Below are 23,042 nucleotides of genomic sequence, written 5' to 3' on the forward strand. Positions count from 1 at the left end.
ACTATGGTTGGACATTCACACCTTCTTGCAGCTGAACACCTCCTCACCCGCTTATGATGATGTGTGGTTTGATATTCGAAAATTTTCTTTCATGTTTTCTAGCAATTATTGATGGACATTCAGACCTTCTTGCAGCTGAACACCTCCGCTCCCGCTTTTGATGATGTATAGTCGGGCTTTCGAGCCTTTTCTTCCCCGGTTTTTACAAAATTATTGTTGGACATTCAGACCTTCTTGCAGCCGAAAACCTCCGCTCCCTCTTTTGATCATACATTGTCGGGCATTCGCACCTTTTCTTACCCGCTTTTTACAAACCATGGTCGGACTTTCACACCTTTTAGTAGCGGAACAACTCTGCTCCCGCTATTGATTGTGTACAATCGGGTATTTTAACCTTTTCTTACCTGCTTTTTGCAGACTATGGTCGGACATTCACACCTTCTTACAGCGGAACACCTCCGCTCCCTCCTTTGATGGTGTATGTTCGGGCATTCGAACCTTTTCTTACCCGCTTTTTACAAACTATGGTCAGACATTCACACCTTCTTGCAGCCGAACACTTCCGCTCTACCTTTTAGTGTTCTATGGGGTATTCACACCTTTTTTTTCACCGCATTTTATAGATTATGGTTGTAAATTCTCACCCACTCTTATCCGAAGACCTCTCCTCCTGCTTTGGTTAATATATAGTCGGGCATTCGAACCTTTTCTTACCCGCTTTTTACAAATTATGGTCGAACATTCACACCTACTTGCAGCCGAACACCTCCGCTCCCGCTTTTGATGGTGTATAGTCGGGCATTCAAACCTTTTCTTCCCCGGTTTTTACAAATTATGGTTGGACATTCAGACCTTGCAGCCGAAAACCTCCGCTCCCTCTTTTGATCATACATTGTCAGGCATTCGCACCTACTTGCAGCCGAATACTTCCGCTCCACCTTTAGTGATGTATGGTTGGCATTTGCACCTTTTCTTACCCTTTCTTACCCTACTGATTGCTTAAGATTAAGTTGTTTTTTTCTCAAACTACAACATTTTTTTATTTGTTGAAACTTGATTTGAAGTGGATAAATAAGGAGGACAAACAGTTTTAAGTCAGGCTGATAGAAGGAATTAATTTTATAGCAAAATCTGTATTTCGTCATATGTCGAGAGATGCTTATTGCTGAAGAAGTACAAAGTACAACGTTGTTTATCGTTGAAACTTGATTAGACATGAATAAATATGAAGGACAAAGCAGTCTTAACTTGGTTAGAGTTAAGGAATTCGTTTTATAGGAGAATCCGAATTCGTGCATAACTCGTAAAATAGAGCTTATTTTCGGATTCCTGAAGAATGAGTCTGGTTCTTTCTCATAATACAAAGTTTGTTGTTTATTGTTGAAACTTCATCAGAAGTGAAGAAATAAATGAATGCCTATCAACAAATGTGGGATCTAAACTCTAGTGCTTCCTCTAAAATAATTTCCTTTCTCAATTCAGAAATGTGTGTGTGTAAGTCACAACACCCGTGACACCAAAACGGCTTTCTTTTCTCTCTTTTCTCTACACTCTGCTCTGGGAGCGAGCCGAGTGTGGGCTAACCGGAAGAATTGCTTGAAAGAAACGCGACACCGAATGAGTGGTCAGAACAAAGCCTCAATACGGTGTTCCCGTGGTGTTTGTGGCTGCCTTGTCTTTTGCACAGAGTAAAAGACAAGGCAGCCATCGAATAGGGCCCGATTGTTCCTACTTGGTCAGCCGAGGAGCAAGGGGGGGGAGCAAGCGTCTCAACCAAGCAAATCTCACCAAGTAGGAACAATCGGGCCCTATTCGATGGCTGCAACACCTGAAAGAGATATTGATGCGAGACCCGATCAAAAGCTTTTTCAAAGTCTAAATTTAAGATGACAAGCCGGGTGTTTCTGTCTCTAGCGTAATCAATGATGTCTCGAATCAGTACGAGGCTGTCGGTGAGTTGTCTCTCTGAGATGGCACAAGCCTGGTCTGGGTGAATTGCCTCCTCTAAAACAGAGGACATCCGTGTCGTTAAAACCTTGCTAAAAAGTTTACAGTCAAAGTTTAAAAGTGTGATGGGCCTCCAATTCTTTAGGTCAGTCTTATCATTTTTATCAGAAGTGAAGAAATAAATGAATGCCTATCAACAAATGTGGGATCTAAACTCTAGTGCTTCCTCTAAAATAATTTCCTTTCTCAATTTAGAAATGTTTGTGTGTAAGTCACAACACCCGTGACACCAAAACGGCTTTCTTTTCTCTACACTCTGCACTATGAGCACACACACCAAATCAGAAAGGCTTTTTTCTCTCTTTTCTACATTATGGACTGTGGGGACACAAAACCGCTCTCTCTCTTTTTTTTATTTATCGTGTGCCAGGGCGTTGTCTCATGTATTAGATTATGCTTAAGATACGAATGGGTTTATCAGTCACATCAGAATCCATACATACTGATCCTCCCGTAATAAAATGGTCGGATCTTATCAAACACGGCTCTGGGAGCGAGCCGAGTGCGGGCTAACCGGGAGAATTGCTTGAAAGAAACTTAACACCGAATGAGCGGTCAGAACAAAGCCTCAATACGGTTTTCCCGTGGTGTTTTTGTTGCTGCCTTGTCTTTTGCACAGAGTAAAAGACAAGGCAGCCATCGAATAGGGCCCGATTGTTCCTACTTGGTCAGCCGAGGAGCAAGGGGGGGGGGGGGGGGGGGGGGGAGCAAGCGTCTCAACCAAGCAAAGCTCACCATGGGGAAGGTGGCTATGCCAACTAGCCTGATGCCCTGCTCCCGCAGTGACGGATACTCGTACTCTGGTTTCTCTTCATAACGTACAAGTCTTTCGCCTTTTACTAAAGACTTCTGTGGAGAGCAGCACTAATGAGTTGTTTCTATTTTTGGCAGGCTTTACCTTTGCGGGTGAAGCCCTTTCTGTCTGTGCAAAAGAAATCTTGTTACTGTGCAGAGTGACTTCTCTGAGTAGAGTCGCCTTACTTGTTGCGACTGTGCCGATGTTCGAAGCTGGAGTGCAAAGTTGTTGCTTGAATGGTGCTTGCTGGAGCGTGCGGGAGTGCAAAGTTATACCATTTAAAAGGGCTGAAGAGTGCTCAGTGCAGCAGGTGGGCGGAGGTGCAAAGTGACACTCTGGCCACCTATGGCCATAAAAAGAACAGGGGTGTTAGCGGACAAGTGCGCATTGTGCCAGGAAGGGCCCTCGGACGTGAACCAGTGGACAGTTGTCGCTTCTCGGCCTTTTGGCTAAGATCAAGTGTAGTATCTGTTCTTATCAGTTTAATATCTGATATGTCCTCTATACGAGGACTACATATTAAATGGATTTTTAGCAATAGGAGTTGAAAAAGTAGCTTGCTCCGTTCACTCCAAGCATTGACCCCGTACTGCAGTGCCGCTGGGAACGGTGCGCTCTTCTCTACTCTTGTGAAAAAGCAAACAGCGGTGCAGGATGCAAGTTTCAGGGAGCCCAAGATGAAACTTTCTTTTAGTCTGCTGAGAAAAGAGAGTGAATGCGAAGTAGACTTTAACACGGCTCTGGGAGCGAGCCGAGTGCGGGCTAACCGGGAGAATTGCTTGAAAGAAACGGCATACCAAATGAGCGGTCAGAACAAAGCCTCAATACGGTGTTCCCGTTGTGTTTTTGTTGCTGCCACTGTTTGCTTTTTCACAAGAGCGCACCTGTTGAGGGGGGGCCTGGGGGGGCCTGGGTGATGGTGGGTCTCAGGCCCGGGCTGCTGCGACTGGTGTGACCGGGGTGGTTTGTTTGCTTGTTTTTTGTTGTTGTTTGTTTGTTTTTTGTAGAGGTCCTCCGGAGTGGGGTTGGGTTGAGTGGGGTGGGGCGGGATGGGTACCTTCTGGGGGTACAGTAGCTCCCAGAATATGGTCGCTGCAGGCCCCGAGCCTGGTGGACATCAGGCCCTCCTGTCCTGTGTTGGCTCCCTGGTAGCGGGGATGCCTATTGCAGCCAGTCCCTGGCTGCCCCCAGTGTATATCCCCATACCCCTCTCCCTTCTGGCTCCTGTACACAGCACACACTCACACATGAAGGTTTTTGGGGGCGTGTGTGTTCGGTGGGGTGTAGTGGACTCTGCAGTAGTTGCACTCTGCAGTTCCACCCCTGTTTTAATTACACCTTAGACATTACTACTTATCAAACACACTCACACACACACATTAGGTCTTGGGGGGTGGTTACACTGAGTGGCATCTGGTGGGCGGGGCTCTTTGGGTATGTAGGCTGCCCAGAGGGCCACGCTCCCAGTTCTACAAGTTTGGCTGCCCCTCAATTTTAATTGCTCACTATTAGAAAATATTGAAGAGCCAGAAGGGTGAGGGGAGGGGTCTTCTTCGCACACCCCTGCTTCCTGGTTGCTGCTCGGGGCGGGAGGGGCCAGGAGGATTAATTAATTGTTCTGCTGGTTTGGGGTCTGTGGTGGCTGGGGGGCTGCTGGACCCCTGGTGTGCCCGCTGCACTACACCCCAGCGGAGTCGAGGGAGGGAGGACGTGTGGATGTATGGGACATGAAAGTGTGTGTGGTAATGATTGGGCCTGGATCTTGGACTTGCTGTCGCCTGGCCTGCCTGTGCTTCTCCTGATGGGGGGGGGCGGCGTGGCCTCTCTCCGCTGCTCGCGACTTCACCCACCTGTGGGCACGTCTTGACTCCCAGGGCACTTGGCCAGGGGTGCTGGGGCAGGCGCTGACCCACTGTGTGGCTGTCTGGGGCGCTTGGCCCTCCTGGGTATTGGGTGGGGCCTCTGCCGGGGGGTTTGGGGGCGCTCGGGCTCCTGGGGCCCGGATCCAGTGCACGGCCCATGTCTGGGCGGCTGGGGCCTGGCGACGTCGGTGGGCTGTTGCCCCTGGCTCCCGGAGGGCCTCTGCCCTATGCTTATGGGGGCTCTTTCCGGGGGCTTCCTCTGCAGTCTTCTGGGTGGATGCGTGGTTGCCCCCTGCGGTGGGCTTCCTGGGTTCTGTGCTCTGTGGGGGCTGCTGGTGGCCTGGGTATTGTGGCCCTCTCTGCCTGCTTCTGATTGCTTGGGGGGGCTGTGGATTGTGGCCCTGTACGCTTATACACTCATAACTAAGCACGGTTATCATGTAGGTCCTGTGCCATGGGTGTTGCATGTTCTCACACACACACAACCACATTCATTAGTCCAGTAGCATGGTCGCTAAGCAGTTGATGTATTATCATGTCGTCTCAGGTCATCTATATCCCCAGCTGTGTTGTATGCGATGTATGTTCTGTTTTTTCTCTTCTTTCCTCTTCTTCTTTCCTTGTCCCCCGGTCCGGTTCAGTTCTATTACATGTCATATATTGTAAACAGAAATAAATAAATGGGCATCAAGGGGAGCTTTACATTTATAAAACTTCCCTTGGCAAAGCAAATCTGTTTGGCATCAAAGGTATTCAGACTACAATTCTGCTGCCATAATGACTGAACACGATAAGGGGAAAAAAAAAAAAAGTAAAGAAGACAGTTCTGCCGAAAGCCAGGGACTAGACCTGTTCTAAGTTCTGTACTTTTTAAAAGGGAGCCAACACAGGACAGGAGGGCCTGATGTCCACCAGGCTCGGGGCCTGCAGCGACCATATTCTGGGAGCTACTGTACCCCCAGAAGGTACCCATCCCGCCCCACCCCACTCAACCCAACCCACTCCGGAGGACCTCTACAAAAAACAAACAAACAACAACAAAAAACAAACAAACAAACCACCCGGTCACACCAGTCGCAGCAGCCCGGGCCTGAGACCCACATCACCCAGGCCCCCCCAGGCCCCCCCTCAACAGGTGCGCTCTTGTTAAAAAGCAAACAGCGGCAGCAACAAAAACACCACGGGAAAACGTATTGAGGCTTTGTTCTGACCGCTCATTCGGGTGTCGCGTTTCTTTCAAGCAATTCTCCCGGTTAGCCCGCACTCGGCTCGCTCCCAGAGCCGTGTTAAAGTCTACTTCGCATTCACTCTCTTTTCTCAGCAGACTCTTGGGATTTTATCAATAAAATGAATTCCTTCACTCAAACTATGTTAAAACTGCTTTGTCCTTCATATTTACCATGTCTTGAAAGATTTAAACAAAAAAACCAACGTTGTACTTTGCAGTAAAAGAAATAGCAAATCTAAAGTTTCAGGAATCCGAGAATAAGCTTACTTTCATGAGTTCTTCACGATTTCGGATTTTGCTATAAAATGAATTCCTTCACTCAACTAAATTAAAACTGCTAAACCGCTAATCTGTTACATGTAAGGCAGATGTCAAATTCACCGAATTAGGATTATTCGGTATTCGGCCAATCGAGCTGTAGCAGCTTCGGTAAAAGAGTATAAGTTGAAGAGTTTGTGAATAAAGGTGTGCGCACACATAGTGAGCTGTAGGAAAATAGGCAGGGAGCAATGCCGGCTGGGGTATATGTTCTTGTATGTTGTCTGACTGTTTGATTTGAATGTGTTGTGTAAGTGTCCTGTTGAATGTTACATGTTTGGGCTTTGACACGCTTCATTGTGGTTGTTAACTGTGTGGTGTGTCCTGAAATGTTATATGTTTGGGCTGTGTGACATGCTTAATGCTTGTCAGTAGCTACCCACTTATTCATATATAGCAACTGACAACGTAAGAAGTCCGGACATACTTTGATAGAGTAGTTGTAGAAGTATCCTTATTGATAATAGATAAACTAATTCATAGTGATAGAACAGTAGATGAACAGGTGCCTGCACATGTCTCACGAAAATAAAATGGGTGTATCATTGCTGATGGCAGAGCAATACTGCCAAACTTATGAGTTCTTGTGGCAAACTTGATTCAGTGTCTTGACGTGTATACGCTGTTTCGCTGACTTGATTGTCACAAGAAACAAAGTGTGTTTGATAAGATCCGACCATTTTATTACGGGAGGATCAGTATGTATGAATTCTGATGTGACTGATAAACCCATTCGTATCTTAAGCACAATCTAATACGTGAGACAACGCCCTGACACACGATAAAAAAAAAAGAGAGAGCGGTTTTGTGTCCCCACAGTCCATAATGTAGAAAAGAGAGAAAAAAGCCTTTCTGATTTGGTATGTGTGCTCATAGTGCAGAGTGTAGAGAAAAGAAAGCCGTTTTGGTGTCACGGGTGTTGTGACTTACACACACACATTTCTAAATTGTGAAAGGAAATTATTTTAGAGGAAGCACTAGAGTTTAGATCCCACATTTGTTGATAGGCATTCATTTATTTCTTCACTTCTGATAAAAATGATAAGACTGACCTAAAGAATTGGAGGCCCATCACACTTTTAAACTTTGACTGTAAACTTTTTAGCAAGGTTTTTAAGACACGGATGTCCTCTGTTTTAGAGGAGGTAATTCACCCAGACCAGGCTTGTGCCATCTCAGAGAGACAACTCACCGACAGCCTCGTACTGATTCGAGACATCATTGATTACGCTAGAGACAGAAACACCCGGCTTGTCATCTTAAATTTAGACTTTGAAAAAGCTTTTGATCGGGTCTCGCATCAATATCTCTTTCAGGTGTTGCAGCCATCGAATAGGGCCCGATTGTTCCTACTTGGTGAGATTTGCTTGGTTGAGACGCTTGCTCCCCCCCCTTGCTCCTCGGCTGACCAAGTAGGAACAATCGGGCCCTATTCGATGGCTGCCTTGTCTTTTACTCTGTGCAAAAGACAAGGCAGCCACAAACACCACGGGAACACCGTATTGAGGCTTTGATCTGACCACTCATTCGGTGTCGCGTTTCTTTCAAGCAATTCTTCCGGTTAGCCCACACTCGGCTCGCTCCCAGAGCTGTGTTAAAGTCTACTTCGCATTCACTCTCTTTTCTCAGCAGATTAAAAGAAAGTTTCATCTTGGGCTCCCTGAAACTTCCATCCTGCACCGCTGTTTGCTTTTTCACAAGAGCAGAGAAGAGCGCACCGTTCCCAGCGGCACTGCAGTACTGGGTCGATGCTTGGAGTGAACGGAGCAAGCTCCTTTTTCAACTCCTATTGATAAAAATCCATTTAATATGTAGTCCTTGCATAGACATATCACATATTAAACTGATAAGTACAGATACTACACTTGATCTTAGCCAAAAGGCTAGAACCAGAATCATTCTTCAGGAATCCGAAAATAAGCTCTATTTTATGAGTTATGCACGAATTCGGATTCTCCTATAAAACGAATTCCTTAACTCAAACCAAGTTAAGACTGCTTTGTCCTTCATATTTATTCATGTCTAATCAAGTTTCAACGATAAACAACGTTGTACTTTGTAGAATGAGAAAGAACTTCTTCAGCAATAAGCATCTCTCGACATATGACGAAGTACAGATTTTGCTATAAAATGAATTCCTTCTATCAGCCTGACTTAAAACTGTTTGTCCTCCTTATTTATCCACTTCAAATCAAGTTTCAACAAATAAAAAAATGTTGTAGTTTGAGAAAGTACAACTTAATCTTCAGCAATCAGTATAAAAAGAGGTGCAAATGCCAACCATACATACCTAAAAGGTGGTAATCGAGCTGTAGCAGCTTCGGTAAAAGAGTATAAGTTGAAGAGTTTGTGAATAAAGGTGTGCGCACACATAGTGTGCTGTACGAAAATAGGCAGGGAGCAATGCCGGCTGGGGTATATGTTCTTGTATGTTGTCTGACTGTTTGATTTGAATGTGTTGTGTAAGTGTCCTGTTGAATGTTACATGTTTGGGCTTTGACACGCTTCACTGTGGTTGTTAACTGTGTGGTGTGTCCTGAAATGTTATATGTTTGGGCTGTGTGACATGCTTAATGCTTGTCAGTAGCTACCCACTTATTCATATATAGCAACTGACAACATAAGAAGTCCGGACATACTTTGATAGTAGTTGTAGAAGTATCCTTATTGATAATAGATCACTAATTCATAGTGATAGAACAGTAGATGAACAGGTGCTTGCACATGTCTCACGAAAATAAAATGGGTGTATCATTGCTGATGGCAGAGCAATACTGCCAAACTTATGAGTTCTTGTGGCAAACTTGATTCAGTGTCTTGACGTGTATACGCTGTTTCGCTGACTTGATTGTCACAAGAAACAAAGTGTGTTTGATAAGATCCGACCATTTTATTACGGGAGGATCAGTATGTATGGATTCTGATGTGACTGATAAACCCATTCGTATCTTAAGCATAATCTAATACATGAGACAACGCCCTGGCACACGATAAAAAAAAAAAAGAGAGAGAGCGGTTTTGTGTCCCCACAGTCCATAATGTAGAAAAGAGAGAAAAAAGCCTTTCTGATTTGGTGTGTGTGCTCATAGTGCAGAGTGTAGAGAAAAGAAAGCCGTTTTGGTGTCACGGGTGTTGTGACTTACACACACACATTTCTAAATTGAGAAAGGAAATTATTTTAGAGGAAGCACTAGAGTTTAGATCCCACATTTGTTGATAGGCATTCATTTATTTCTTCACTTCTGATGAAGTTTCAACAATAAACAACAAACTTTGTATTATGAGATAGAACCAGAATCATTCTTCAGGAATCCGAAAATAAGCTCTATTTTATGAGTTATGCACGAATTCGGATTCTCCTATAAAACGAATTCCTTAACTCAAACCAAGTTAAGACTGCTTTGTCCTTCATATTTATTCATGTCTAATCAAGTTTCAACGATAAACAACGTTGTACTTTGTAGAATGAGAAAGAACTTCTTCAGCAATAAGCATCTCTCGACATATGACGAAGTACAGATTTTGCTATAAAATTAATTCCTTCTATCAGCCTAACTTAAAACTGTTTGTCCTCCTTATTTATCCACTTCAAATCAAGTTTCAACAAATAAAAAAATGTTGTAGTTTGAGAAAGTACAACTTAATCTTCAGCAATCAGTATAAAAAGAGGTGCAAATGCCAACCATACATACCTAAAAGGTGGAGCGGAAGTATTCAGCTGCAAGTAGGTGTGAATGTTCGACTATAATTTGTAAAAAGCGGGTAAGAAAAGGTTCGAATGCCCGACTATATATTAACAAAAGCGGGAGGAGAGGTCTTCGGATGAGAGTGGGTGAGAATTTCCAACCATAATCTATAAAATACGGTGAAAAAAAATATGTGAATGCCTCATAGAACACTAAAAGCGGAAGTGTTCGGCTGCAAGAAGGTGTGAATGTCCGACTATATTTGGTGAAAAGCAGGTGAAGCAAGGTCTGAATGCCCAACCTTACATCATCAAAAGCGAGATCAGAGGTGTTTGGCTGCAAGAAGGCCATATGTATGTACAATATACATATACATTATGGTTGGAAATTTTCAACCACTCTCATCCGAAGACCTCTCCTCCCGCTTTTGTTAATATATTTGAACTTTAGTCGGACATTCAAACCTTCTTGCAGCTGAACACCTCCGCTCTCTGTTTTGATCATATATGGTCTGGCAATACTACCTTTTCTTACCCGTTTGTGAGTAATTATGGCTGGACATTCACACCTACTTGCAGCCAAACACAACCTCTCTCGCTTTTGATGATGTATGGACCGGCATTCTTACCTTTTCTAACACATTTTTCAGCAATTATGGTCGGAGATTCACACCTAGTCACAGCCGAACAACTCCGCTCCCGCATTTGATGGTGTATTGTCGGGCATTCTCACCCTTTCTCATCAGCTTTTTGCAAATTATGATCTGACATTCACACCTACTTGCAGTCGAACAGCTCTGCTCCCGCTTTTGATTATGTATGGTTGGATATTCGAACCTTTTCTTAACTGCTTTTTACAAACTTTGGTTGGACGTTCACACCTTCTTGTAGCCGAACACATGCACTCCTGCTTTTGATGATGTATGGTTGGGCATTCGCACCTTTTTTTTACCCATTTTTCTGGTATTATGGGTGGACATTCACACCTTCTTGCAGCTGAACACCTCCTCTCCCACTTATGATCATGTGTGGTTTGATTTTCAGAAATTTTCTTTCATGTTTTCTAGCAATTATTGATGGACATTTAGACCTTCTTGCAGTTGAACACCACCTCTCCCGATTTTGATTATGTATGGACCGGCATTTTTACCTTTTCTAACACATTTTTCAGCAATTATGGTTGGAGATTCACACCTACTCACAGCCGAACAACTCCGCTACCGCATTTGATGGTGTATAGTCGGGCATTCTCACCCTTTCTCATCAGCTTTTTGCAAATTATGATCTGACATTCACACCTACTTGCAGTCGAACAGCTCTGCTCCCGCTTTTGATTATGTATGGTTGGATATTCGAACCTTTTCTTAACTGCTTTTTACAAACTTTGGTTGGACGTTCACACCTTCTTGTAGCCGAACACATGCACTCCTGCTTTTGATGATGTATGGTTGGGCATTCGCACCTTTTTTTTACCCATTTTTCAGGTATTATGGGTGGACATTCACACCTTCTTGCAGCTGAACACCTCCTCTCCCACTTATGATCATGTGTGGTTTGATTTTCGAAAATTTTCTTTCATGTTTTCTAGCAATTATTGATGGACATTTAGACCTTCTTGCAGCTGAACACCACCTCTCCCGATTTTGATGATGTATGGACCGGCATTTTTACCTTTTCTAACACATTTTTCAGCAAGTATGGTTGGAGATTCACACCTACTCACAGCCGAACAACTCCGCTACCGCATCTGATGGTGTATAGTCGGGCATTCTCACCCTTTCTCATCAGCTTTTTGCAAATTATGATCTGACATTCACACCTACTTCCAGTCGAACAGCTCTGCTCCCGCTTTTGATTATGTTTGGTTAGATATTCGAACCTTTTCTTAACTGCTTTTTACAAACTTTGGTCGGACGTTCACAATATCTTGCAGCCGAACACCTCCGCTTCCGCTTTTGATGGTGTATATTCGGGCATACGAACCTTTTCTTACCCGCTTTTTACAAACCAAGGTCGGACTTTCACACCTTCTCTTAGCTGAACAACTCCGCTCCCTCTTTTGATTGTGTACAGTCGGGTAATTTAACCTTTTCTTACCCGCTTTTTACCATCTATGGTCGGACATTCACACCGTCTTACAGCGGAACACCTCCGCTCCCTCTTTTGATGATGTATGGTTAGGCATTCGCACCTTTTCTTACCCATTTTTCAGTAATTATGGGTAGACATTCACACCTTCTTGCAGCTGAACACCTCCTCTCCCGCTTATGATCATGTGCAGTTTGATATTCGAAAATTTTCTTTCATGTTTTCTAGCAATTTTTGATGGACATTCAGACCGTCTTGCAGCTGAACACCTCCGCTCCCACTTTTGATGGTGTATAGTCGGGCATTCGAGCCTTTTCTTCCCCGGTTTTTACCAATTATGGTTGGACATTCAGACCTTCTTGCAGCCGAAAACCTCCACTCCCTCTTTTGATCATACATTGTCGGGCATTCGCAACTTTTCTTACCCGCTTTTTACAAACCATGGTCGGACTTTCACACCTTTTAGTAGCCGAACAACTCCGCTCCCGCTATTGATTGTGTACAGTCGGGTATTTTAACCTTTTCTTACCCGCTTTTTACCAACTATGGTTGGACATTCACACCTTCTTACAGCAGAACACCTCCGCTCCCTGTTTTGATTATGTATGGTTTGACATTTGCACCTTCTCTCACCCGCCTTTTACTATGGTCGGCCATTCACAGCTTCCTCTCCACCATACTTGTATGGTTGGATATTCACACCCACTTGCATCCGAAGACCTCCGCCCCCACTTTTGTTGATATTTAGTCGGTCATTCGCACCTTACCCGCTTTTGGCAAACTATGGCCTTCTTGCAGCCAAACACCTCTGATCTCGCTTTTGATGATGTAAGGTTGGGCATTCAGACCTTGCTTCACCTGCTTTTCACCAAATATAGTCGGACATTCACACCTTCTTGCAGCCGAACACTTCCGCTTTTAGTGTTCTATGAGGCATTCACATATTTTTTTTCACCGTATTTTATAGATTATGGTTGGAAATTCTCACCCACTCTCATCCGAAGACCTCTCCTCCCGCTTTTGTTAATATATAGTCGGGCATTCGAACCTTTTCTTACCCGCTTTTTACAAATTATGGTCGAACATTCACACCTACTTGCAGCTGAATACTTCCGCTCCACCTTTTAGGTATGTATGGTTGGCATTTGCACCTCTTTTTATACTGATTGCTGAAGATTAAGTTGTTCTTTCTCAAACTACAAATTTTTTTTAATTGTTGTTAATTGAAGTGGATAAATAAGGAGGACAAACAGTTTTAAGTCAGGCTGATAGAAGGAATTCATTTTATAGCAAAATCTGTATTTCGTCATATGTCGAGAGATGCTTATTGCTGAAGAAGTTCTTTCTCATTCTACAAAGTACAACGTTGTTTATCGTTGAAACTTGATTAGACATGAATAAATATGAAGGACAAAGCAGTCTTAACTTGGTTTGAGTTAATGAATTCGTTTTATAGGAGAATCCGAATTCGTGCATAACTCATAAAATAGACCTTATTTTCGGATCCCTGAAGAATGAGTCTGGTTCTTTCTCATAATACAAAGTTTGTTGTTTATTGTTGAAACTTCATCAGAAGTGAAGAAATAAATGAATGCCTATCAACAAATGTGGGATCTAAACTCTAGTGCTTCCTCTAAAATAATTTCCTTTCTCAATTTAGAAATGTGTGTGTGTAAGTCACAACACCCGTGACACCAAAACGGCTTTCTTTTCTCTACACTCTGCACTATGAGCACACACACCAAATCAGAAAGGCTTTTTTCTCTCTTTTCTACATTATGGACTGTGGGGACACAAAACCGCTCTCTCTCTTTTTTTTTTTTTATCGTGTGCCAGGGCGTTGTCTCACGTATTAGATTATGCTTAAGATACGAATGGGTTTATCAGTCACATCAGAATCCATACATACTGATCCTCCCGTAATAAAATGGTCGGATCTTATCAAACACACTTTGTTTCTTGTGACAATCAAGTCAGCGAAACAGCGTATACACGTCAAGACACTGAATCAAGTTTGCCACAAGAACTCATAAGTTTGGCAGTATTGCTCTGCCGTCAGCAATCATACACCCATTTTATTTTCGTGAGACATGTGCAAGCACCTGTTCATCTACTGTTCTATCACTATGAATTAGTGATCTATTATCAATAAGGATACTTCTACAACTACTATCAAAGTATGTCCGGACTTCTTATGTTGTCAGTTGCTATATATGAATAAGTGGGTAGCTACTGACAAGCATTAAGCATGTCACACAGCCCAAACATATAACATTTCAGGACACACCACACAGTTAACAACCACAGTGAAGCGTGTCAAAGCCCAAACATGTAACATTCAACAGGACACTTACACAACACATTCAAATCAAACAGTCAGACAACATACAAGAACATATACCCCAGCCGGCATTGCTCCCTGCCTATTTTCGTACAGCACACTATGTGTGCGCACACCTTTATTCACAAACTCTTCAACTTATACTCTTTTACCGAAGCTGCTACAGCTCGATTGGCCGAATACCCTTTGATCCTATTTCGGTGAATTTGACATCTGCCTTACATATAACAGATTAGCGGTTTAGCAGTTTTAATTTAGTTTGAGTGAAGGAATTCATTTTATAGCAAAATCCGAAATCGTGAAGCACTCATGAAAGTAAGCTTATTCTCGGATTCCTGAAACTTTAGATTTGCTCTTTCTTTTACTGCAAAGTACAACGTTGTTTTTTTTGTTTAAATCTTTCTAGACATGGTAAATATTAAGGACAAAGCAGTTTTCACATAGTTTGAGTGAAGGAATTCATTTTATAGATAAAATCCCAAGAGTCTGCTGAGAAAAGAGAGTGAATGCGAAGTAGACTTTAACACGGCTATGGGAGCGAGCCGAGTGTGGGCTAACCGGGAGAATTGCTTGAAAGAAACGCGACACCGAATGAGCGATCAGAACAAAGCCTCAATACGGGATTCTCGTGGTGTTTTTGTTGCTGCCTTGTCTTTTGCACAGAGTAAAAGACAAGGCAGCCATCGAATAGGGCCCGATTGTTCCTAGTTGGTCAGCCGAGGAGCAGGGGGGGGGGGGCAAGCGTCTCAACCAAGCAAAGCTCCCCATGGGGAAGGTGGCTATGCCAACTAGCCTGATGCCCTGCTCCCGCAGTGACGGATAATCGTACTCTGGTTTCTCTTCATAACGTACAAGTCTTTCGCCTTTTACTAAAGATTTCTGTGGAGAGCAGCACTAATGAGTTGTTTCTATTTTTGGCAGGCTTTACCTTTGCAGGTGAAGCCCTTTCTGTCTGTGCAAAAGAAATCTTCTTACTGTGCAGAGTGACTTCTCTGAGTAGAGTCGCCTTACTTGTTGCGACTGTGCCGATGTTCGAAGCTGGAGTGCAAAGTTGTTGCTTGAATGGTGCTTGCTGGAGCGTGCGGGAGTGCAAAGTTATACCATTTAAAAGGGCTGAAGAGTGCTCAGTGCAGCGGGTGGGCGACACTCTGGCCACCTTGAAAACCGAGGTTACATCCACTACCAGGGGCAGCCCAAGTTCTGCCGCAAGTGTGGTGAGCATGGGCACCTGGTTGAGGCTTGTACCAAGGTGTTATGTGGGAAGAGCAGAGAAATTGGGCAAACTTTTGGAGAGTGTCCAAATGGCAAGAAATGTAATCTCTGTGGAGAATTAAATCACCTCTTCAGAGATTGCCCTAAATCTTTTGCCAACAAATTAAAGACGGTAAAGCCACAGTCAAGCCAACAAAGAGAAGGACCAAAGGTGGCAGTTGGTGAACAAAGTGAAGAGGTTGACCCAATAAATTCAAACTTCCCGCCAAAAGCTTGGATTGGAAGTGAGGAGCAAAAAGGGGAGGGGCCTGTAGAGGCCTCACCACTCAGTGTTGAAGTCTGTGAGAATTCACAGGCAGAGGGTGGAGCTACGCTAAATGAGGAGGAAGAGCAGACAGGTGAGTCTAGTAAAGATACTCACCTCCCCGAAGGTCAACAGCCGAAGAGGACGGCATCTGAGCCTCTGATTCCCCAGTGGTATCAGAGAAGAGGGGAAGGGTTAGGTCCCTTTCAGACAGTTCTTCAGTGGAAGAACCTAGAGTCTTCCCCTCCGACTCACGAAATGAGGTCTCCTTTTTAACTTCAGCTCTGCAATCAACCCCCAGGGACTCAAAGTTAAATGCAACATTGCGTCAGAGGCCAACACCGAGAGTCCGAAAAGGAAATATAGATCACCCTACTCACTTTTCACCTAAAGAAATGAAGGAAGAGCTAGTTTCCCAAGAAATAACCTGTGTGTAATTTGTTTTGATAACTTAGAAAAACGAAAATGACATACCTACTTTCCTTTATGCTTTTAATGGTTCTCACCTTCTCAACACTAAATGTGAGAAGTGTGAAATCAAAGACAAGAGCCCAGAGTATTTTATCCTTCTTAGACTCCATAAAATCAGATGTGTTTTTAATACAAGAATGTGGACTACCTTTTTTAAAAAACCATAGACAATGGGAGGAAACGTAGCCCCATTTATCGATATGGAGTGGCTCAAATCAAAATAAAAATGATGGTGTGGTCATTCTAATTAAAAATCTGCATGTTCTGGTGAAAGGTAGCACAGTGGTGAGAGACGGACGGGCACTTTTAGCACACTTGAATTTTATGGGGCAAGACCTCTGGGGCAAGACCTCTTAAATATTTATGGTTTCAATGGAAAAAATGAAAGGTATGACCTTTTAGAAGATATACAGCTTTACATGCTAGGGCAAGTACCTTTAGTTGTAGGAGGGGATTTTAACTGTATCTTGAGCAGGAAAGATAGAAAAAGAGCAGGGGTAGATTTTAAAGTGGATAAGACTTCGATTTTACTTCAGGGCATATGCAGGGATTTTAAGCTTACTGACTGTTTTAAAACCATGCATCCCAGAGAGGAGGGCTTCACCTAGTTTAGTCATGATGGCACCAGAGCCTCTCGCATTGATTATTTCTTTACTAGAGATTGCCCACCCACTGATGTTAGAATAACCCCTGTTTTCATTTCAGACCACCTTATGCTCTCCTGCACCCTTTCACCCCCTTCTGGTGTGACGGTAGGAAGTGGTCTGTGGAAACTCAACTGTTCCCTGTTGGAGGATGAAATCATAGTCAGTCAGTACAGGGAATGTTATAAAGAGTGGCAGACCCTTCAAGACCTCTACGAAACACATGCACAATGGTGGGAAATGGTGAAGGAAACGACCCAGACTTTTTTTAAACAGCAAGGTAAACGTAAAAAAAGGAAAGAGAATAGATGTATGATGGGACTACATAAACGCTTACAGAGCTACTTTAAACTAAATCAGTGTGGCATAGACTTTAAAGAAGAAATCAAAGATGTCAAAAAGGAAATGTCAGTTTTAGCAGAAATAAAGAGTAAAGGAATTTTTGTAAGAAGCAGGGAGCAGGAAAAAGAAAGAAAGTTATAAATAAAAAGGAGTGTATTCAAAATCTAAAAAGAGAAGATGGGTTTTTAACAAAATCCACACAAGAGATGATTGAAACTGTACATACCTTTTATAGTAACATGTACAAAGAGAAACCAGTGCACTTGGAAACATCGGCAGAAATCTTAAAATTCGTTGACAAAACCGTAAAAGAGAATGCACACTTGACACAGAATTTTACTGCTTTAGAGTTAAAAAAATGCCTAACAGGTTTTAAGAGAAGTCGAGCTCCGGGTTTAGACGGGCTTCCTGCAGAATTCTATCTGACCTATTGGGACCTTTTATCATCAGACATTTTAGATGTTTTTAAAGATTTTGAAAAACTCGACCGACTGCCTGACAGTTTTAGAGTGGGAATAGTGACTCTACTTTATAAAAAAAATGATAAGACTGACCTAAAGAATTGGAGGCCCATCACACTTTTAAACTTTGACTGTAAACTTTTTAGCAAGGTTTTAGCGACACGGATGTCCTCTGTTTTAGAGGAGGTAATTCACCCAGACCAAGCTTGTGCCATCTCAGGGAGACAACTCACCGACAGCCTCGTACTGATTCGAGACATCATTGATTACGCTAGAGACAGAAACACCCGGCTTGTCATCTTAAATTTAGACTTTGAAAAAGCATTTGATCGGGTCTCGCATCAATATCTCTTTCAGGTGTTGCAGCCATCGAAAAGGGCCCGATTGTTCCTACTTGGTGAGCTTTGCTTGGTTGAGACGCTTGCCCCCCCCCCCCTGCTCCTCGGCTGACCAAGTAGAAACAATCTATTCGATGGCTGCCTTGTCTTTTACTCTGTGCAAAAGACAAGGCAGCCACAAACACCACGGGAACACCGTCTTGAGGCTTTGTTCTGACCACTCATTCGGTGTCGCGTTTCTTTCAAGCAATTCTCCCGGTTAGCCCGCACTCGGCTCGCTCCCAGAGCCGTGTTAAAGTCCACTTCGCATTCACTCTCTTTTCTCAGCAGATTAAAAGAAAGTTTCATCTTGGGCTCCCTGAAACTTCCATCCTGCACCGCTGTTTGCTTTTTCACAAGAGCAGAGGAGAGCGCACCGTTCCCAGCGGCACTGCAGTACCGGGTCGAGGCTTGGAGTGAACGGAGCAAGCTTCTTTTTCAACTCCTATTCTTAAAAATCCATTTTATATGTTGTCCTCGTATAGAGGACATATTAAACTGATAAGAACAGATACTACACTTGATCTTAGCCAAAAGGCCGAGAAGCGATAACTGTCCACTGTTTCAGGTCCGAGGGCCCTTGCTGGCACAATGCGCACTTGTAGCAGTGTTCTTTTTATGGCCATAGGTGGCCAGAGTGTCACGTTGCACCTCCGCCCACCCGCTGCACTGAGCACTCACTCTTCAGCCCTTTTAAATGGTATAACTTTGCACTCCCGCATGCTCCAGCAAGCACCATTCAAGCAACAACTTTGCACTCCAGCTTCGAACATCGGCACAGTCGCAACAAGTAAGGCGACTCTACTCAGAGAAGTCACTCTGCAAAGTAGCAAGATTTCTTTTGCACAGACAGAAAGGGCTTCACCCGCAAAGGTAAAGCCTGACAATAATAGAAACAACTCATTAGTGCTGCTCTCCACGGAAGTCTTTAGTAAAAGGCGAAAGACTTGTATGTTATGAAGAGAAACCAGAGTACGATTATCCGTCACTGCGGGAGCAGGGCATCAGGCTAGTTGGTATAGCCACCTTCCCCATGGTGAGCTTTGCTTGGTTGAGACGCTTGCCCCCCCCCCCCCCTTGCTCCTCGGCTGACCAAGTAGGAACAATCGGGCCCTATTCGATGGCTGCCTTGTCTTTTACTCTATGCAAAAGACAAGGCAGCAACAAAAACACCACGAGAATCCCGTATTGAGGCTTTGTTCTGACCGCTCATTCTGTGTCGCGTTTCTTTCAAGCAATTCTCCCGGTTAGCCGACACTCGGCTCGCTCCCATAGCCGTGTTAAAGTCTACTTCGCATTCACTCTCTTTTCTCTGCAGACTCTTGGGATTTTATCTATAAAATGAATTCCTTCACTCAAACTATGTTAAAACTGCTTTGTCGTTCATATTTACCATGTCTAGAAAGATTTAAACAAAAAAAACAACGTTGTACTTTGCAGTAAAAGAAAGAGCAAATCTAAAGTTTCAGGAATCCGAGAATAAGCTTACTTTCATGAGTGCTTCACGATTTCGGATTTTGCTATAAAATGAATTCCTTCACTCAAACTAAATTAAAACTGCTAAACCGCTAATCTGTTACATGTAAGGCAGATGTCAAATTCACCGAAATAGGATCTAAGGGTATTCGGCCAATCGAGCTGTAGCAGCTTCGGTAAAAGAGTATAAGTTGAAGAGTTTGTGAATAAAGGTGTGCGCACACATAGTGAGCTGTAGGAAAATAGGCAGGGAGCAATGCCGGCTGGGGTATATGTTCTTGTATGTTGTCTGACTGTTTGATTTGAATGTGTTGTGTAAGTGTCCTGTTGAATGTTTGGGCTTTGACACTTCACTGTGGTTGTTAACTGTGTGGTGTGTCCTGAAATGTTATATGTTTGGGCTGTGTGACATGCTTAATGCTTGTCAGTAGCTACCCACTTATTCATATATAGCAACTGACAACATAAGAAGTCCGGACATACTTTGATAGTAGTTGTAGAAGTATCCTTATTGATAATAGATCACTAATTCATAGTGATAGAACAGTAGATGAACAGGTGCTTGCACATGTCTCACGAAAATAAAATGGGTGTATGATTGCTGACGGCAGAGCAATACTGCCAAACTTATGAGTTCTTGTGGCAAACTTGATTCAGTGTCTTGACGTGTATACGCTGTTTCGCTGACTTGATTGTCACAAGAAACAAAGTGTGTTTGATAAGATCCGACCATTTTATTACGGGAGGACCAGTATGTATGGATTCTGATGTGATTGATAAACCCATTCGTATCTTAAGCATAATCTAATACGTGAGACAACGCCCTGGCATACAATCAAAAAAAAAAGAGAGAGCGGTTTTGTGTCCCCACAGTCCATAATGTAGAAAAGAGAGAAAAAAGCCTTTCTGATTTGGTGTGTGTGCTCATAGTGCAGAGTGTAGAGAAAAGAGAAAAAAGAAAGCCGTTTTGGTGTCACGGGTGTTGTGACTTACACACACACATTTCTGAATTGAGAAAATAAATTATTTTAGAGGAAGCAGTAGAGTTTAGATCCCACATTTGTTGATAGGCATTCATTTATTTCTTCACTTCTGATGAAGTTTCAACAATAAACAACAAACTTTGTATTATGAGAAAGAACCAGACTCATTCTTCAGGAATCCGAAAATAAGCACGAATTCGGATTCTCCTATAAAACGAATTAATTAACTCAAACCAAGTTAAGACTGCTTTGTCCTTCATATTTATTCATGTCTAATCAAGTTTCAACGATAAACAACGTTGTACTTTGTAGAATGAGAAAGAACTTCTTCAGCAATAAGCATCTCTCGACATATGACGAAATACAGATTTTGCTATAAAATTAATTTCTTCTATCAGCGTGACTTAAAACTGTTTGTCCTCCTTATTTATCCACTTCAAATCAAGTTTCAACAATTAAAAAAAAATTGTAGTTTGAGAAAGAACAACTTAATCTTCAGCAATCAGTATAAAAAGAGGGTAACAAAAGGTGCAAATGCCAACCATACATCACTAAAAGGTGGAGCGGAAGTATTCAGCTGCAAGTAGGTGGGAATGTTCGACCATAATTTGTAAAAAGTGGGTAAGAAAAGGTTCGAATGCCCGACTAAATATTAACAAAAGCGGGAGGAGAGGTCTTCGGATGAGAGTGGGTGAGAATTTCCTACCATACAAGTATGGTGGAGAGGAAGCTGTGATTGGCCGACAATAGTAAAAAGCAGGTGAGAAAAGGTGCGAATGTCAAAACATACATGATCAAAACAGGGAGCGGAGGTGTTTGGCTGCGACAAGGTGTGAATGTCCACCCATAATTAATGAAAAACGGGCAACAAGTAGGTTCGAATGCCCAACCATACATCATCAAAAGCAGGAGTGGATGTGTTCGGCTTCAAGAAGGTATGAATGTCCATCAATAATTGCTATAAAACATGAAAGAAAATTTTCGAATATCAAACCGCACATAATCATAAGCGGGAGAGGAGGTGTTCCGCTGCAAGAAGGTGTGAATATCCACCCATAATTACTGAAAAATGGGTAAGAAAAGGTGCGAATGCCCAACCATACATCATCAAAAGCAGGAGTGGATGTGTTCGGCTACAAGAAGGTTTGAATGTCCGACCATAGTTTGTAAAAAGCGGGTAAGAACAGATTTGTATGCCCGACTGTACACAATCAAAAGAGGGAGCGGAGTTGTTCAGCTACAAGAAGGTGTGAAAGTCCGACCATGGTTTGTAAAAAGCGGGTAAGAACAGGTTCGTATGCCCGAATATACACCATCAAATGCGGGAGCGGAGGTGTTCGGCTGTGAGTAGGTGTGAATCTCCAACCATAATTGCTGAAAAATGTGTTAGAAAAGGTAAGAATGCCGGTCCATACATCATCAAAAACGGGAGAGGTGGTGTTCGGCTGCAAGTAGGTGTGAATGTCCAGCCATAATTACTCACAAATGGGTAAGAAAAGGTAGTATTGCCAGACCATACATGATCAAAACAGGGAGCGGAGGTGGTTAAGCTGCAAGAAGGTGTTAATGTCCGGCTAAAGTTAATAAAAAGCGGGTAAGAAAAGGTGCGAATGCCCGACAATGTATGATCAAAACAGGGAGCGGAGGTGTTTGGCTGCGACAAGGTGTGAATGTCCACCCATAATTAATGAAAAACGGGCAACAAGTAGGTTCGAATGCCCAACCATACATCATCAAAAGCAGGAGTGGATGTGTTCGGCTTCAAGAAGGTATGAATGTCCATCAATAATTGCTATAAAACATGAAAGAAAATTTTCGAATATCAAACCGCACATAATCATAAGCGGGAGAGGAGGTGTTCCGCTGCAAGAAGGTGTGAATATCCACCCATAATTACTGAAAAATGGGTAAGAAAAGGTGCGAATGCCCAACCATACATCATCAAAAGCAGGAGTGGATGTGTTCAGCTACAAGAAGGTGTGAAAGTCCGACCATGGTTTGTAAAAAGCGGGTAAGAACAGGTTCATATGCCCGAATATACACCATCAAATGCGGGAGCGGAGGTGTTCGGCTGTGAGTAGGTGTGAATCTCCAACCATAATTGCTGAATAATGTGTTAGAAAAGGTAAGAATGCCGGTCCATACATCATCAAAAGTGGGAGAGGTGGTGTTCGGCTGCAAGTAGGTGTGAATGTCCAGCCATAATTACTCACAAATGGGTAAGAAAAGGTAGTATTGCCAGACCATACATGATCAAAACAGGGAGCGGAGGTGGTTAAGCTGCAAGAAGGTGTTAATGTCCGACTAAAGTTAGTAAAAAGCGGGTAAGAAAAGGTGCGAATGCCCGACAATGTATGATCAAAAGAGGGAGCGGAGGTTTTCGGCTGAAAGAAGGTCTGAATGTCCAACCATAATTTGTAAAAACCGGGGAAGAAAAGGCTCGAAAG

General features: G+C 43.1%; 6 non-coding genes across 6 annotated transcripts; 3 read left to right on the plus strand and 3 right to left on the minus strand.

Moving 5' to 3' along the window:
* The first annotated feature begins 2,802 nt into the window (after nt 1-2,802).
* Nucleotides 2,803-2,916, plus strand: LOC140276298 (U5 spliceosomal RNA). The gene has a single exon (XR_011908904.1). It is a non-coding gene; the product is annotated as a U5 spliceosomal RNA (small nuclear RNA).
* Nucleotides 2,917-3,232: 316 nt separating this feature from the next.
* On the plus strand, nt 3,233-3,423 carry LOC140275913 (U2 spliceosomal RNA). Its single transcript, XR_011908615.1, has one exon. It is a non-coding gene; the product is annotated as a U2 spliceosomal RNA (small nuclear RNA).
* A 4,495-nt stretch (nt 3,424-7,918) lies between these two features.
* LOC140276117 (U2 spliceosomal RNA) lies at nt 7,919-8,105 on the minus strand. Its single transcript, XR_011908801.1, has one exon. It is a non-coding gene; the product is annotated as a U2 spliceosomal RNA (small nuclear RNA).
* Nucleotides 8,106-15,150: 7,045 nt separating this feature from the next.
* On the plus strand, nt 15,151-15,264 carry LOC140276317 (U5 spliceosomal RNA). Its single transcript, XR_011908922.1, has one exon. It is a non-coding gene; the product is annotated as a U5 spliceosomal RNA (small nuclear RNA).
* Nucleotides 15,265-18,502: 3,238 nt separating this feature from the next.
* LOC140276092 (U2 spliceosomal RNA) lies at nt 18,503-18,686 on the minus strand. Its single transcript, XR_011908778.1, has one exon. It is a non-coding gene; the product is annotated as a U2 spliceosomal RNA (small nuclear RNA).
* A 312-nt stretch (nt 18,687-18,998) lies between these two features.
* LOC140276422 (U5 spliceosomal RNA) lies at nt 18,999-19,112 on the minus strand. The gene has a single exon (XR_011909017.1). It is a non-coding gene; the product is annotated as a U5 spliceosomal RNA (small nuclear RNA).
* Between the last annotated feature and the right edge of the window lie 3,930 nt (nt 19,113-23,042).

Source organism: Leuresthes tenuis, unplaced genomic scaffold (assembly GCF_036924035.1).
Source record: "Leuresthes tenuis unplaced genomic scaffold, fLeuTen1.0.hap1 SCAF_18, whole genome shotgun sequence".
NCBI lineage: Eukaryota > Metazoa > Chordata > Actinopteri > Atheriniformes > Atherinopsidae > Leuresthes > Leuresthes tenuis.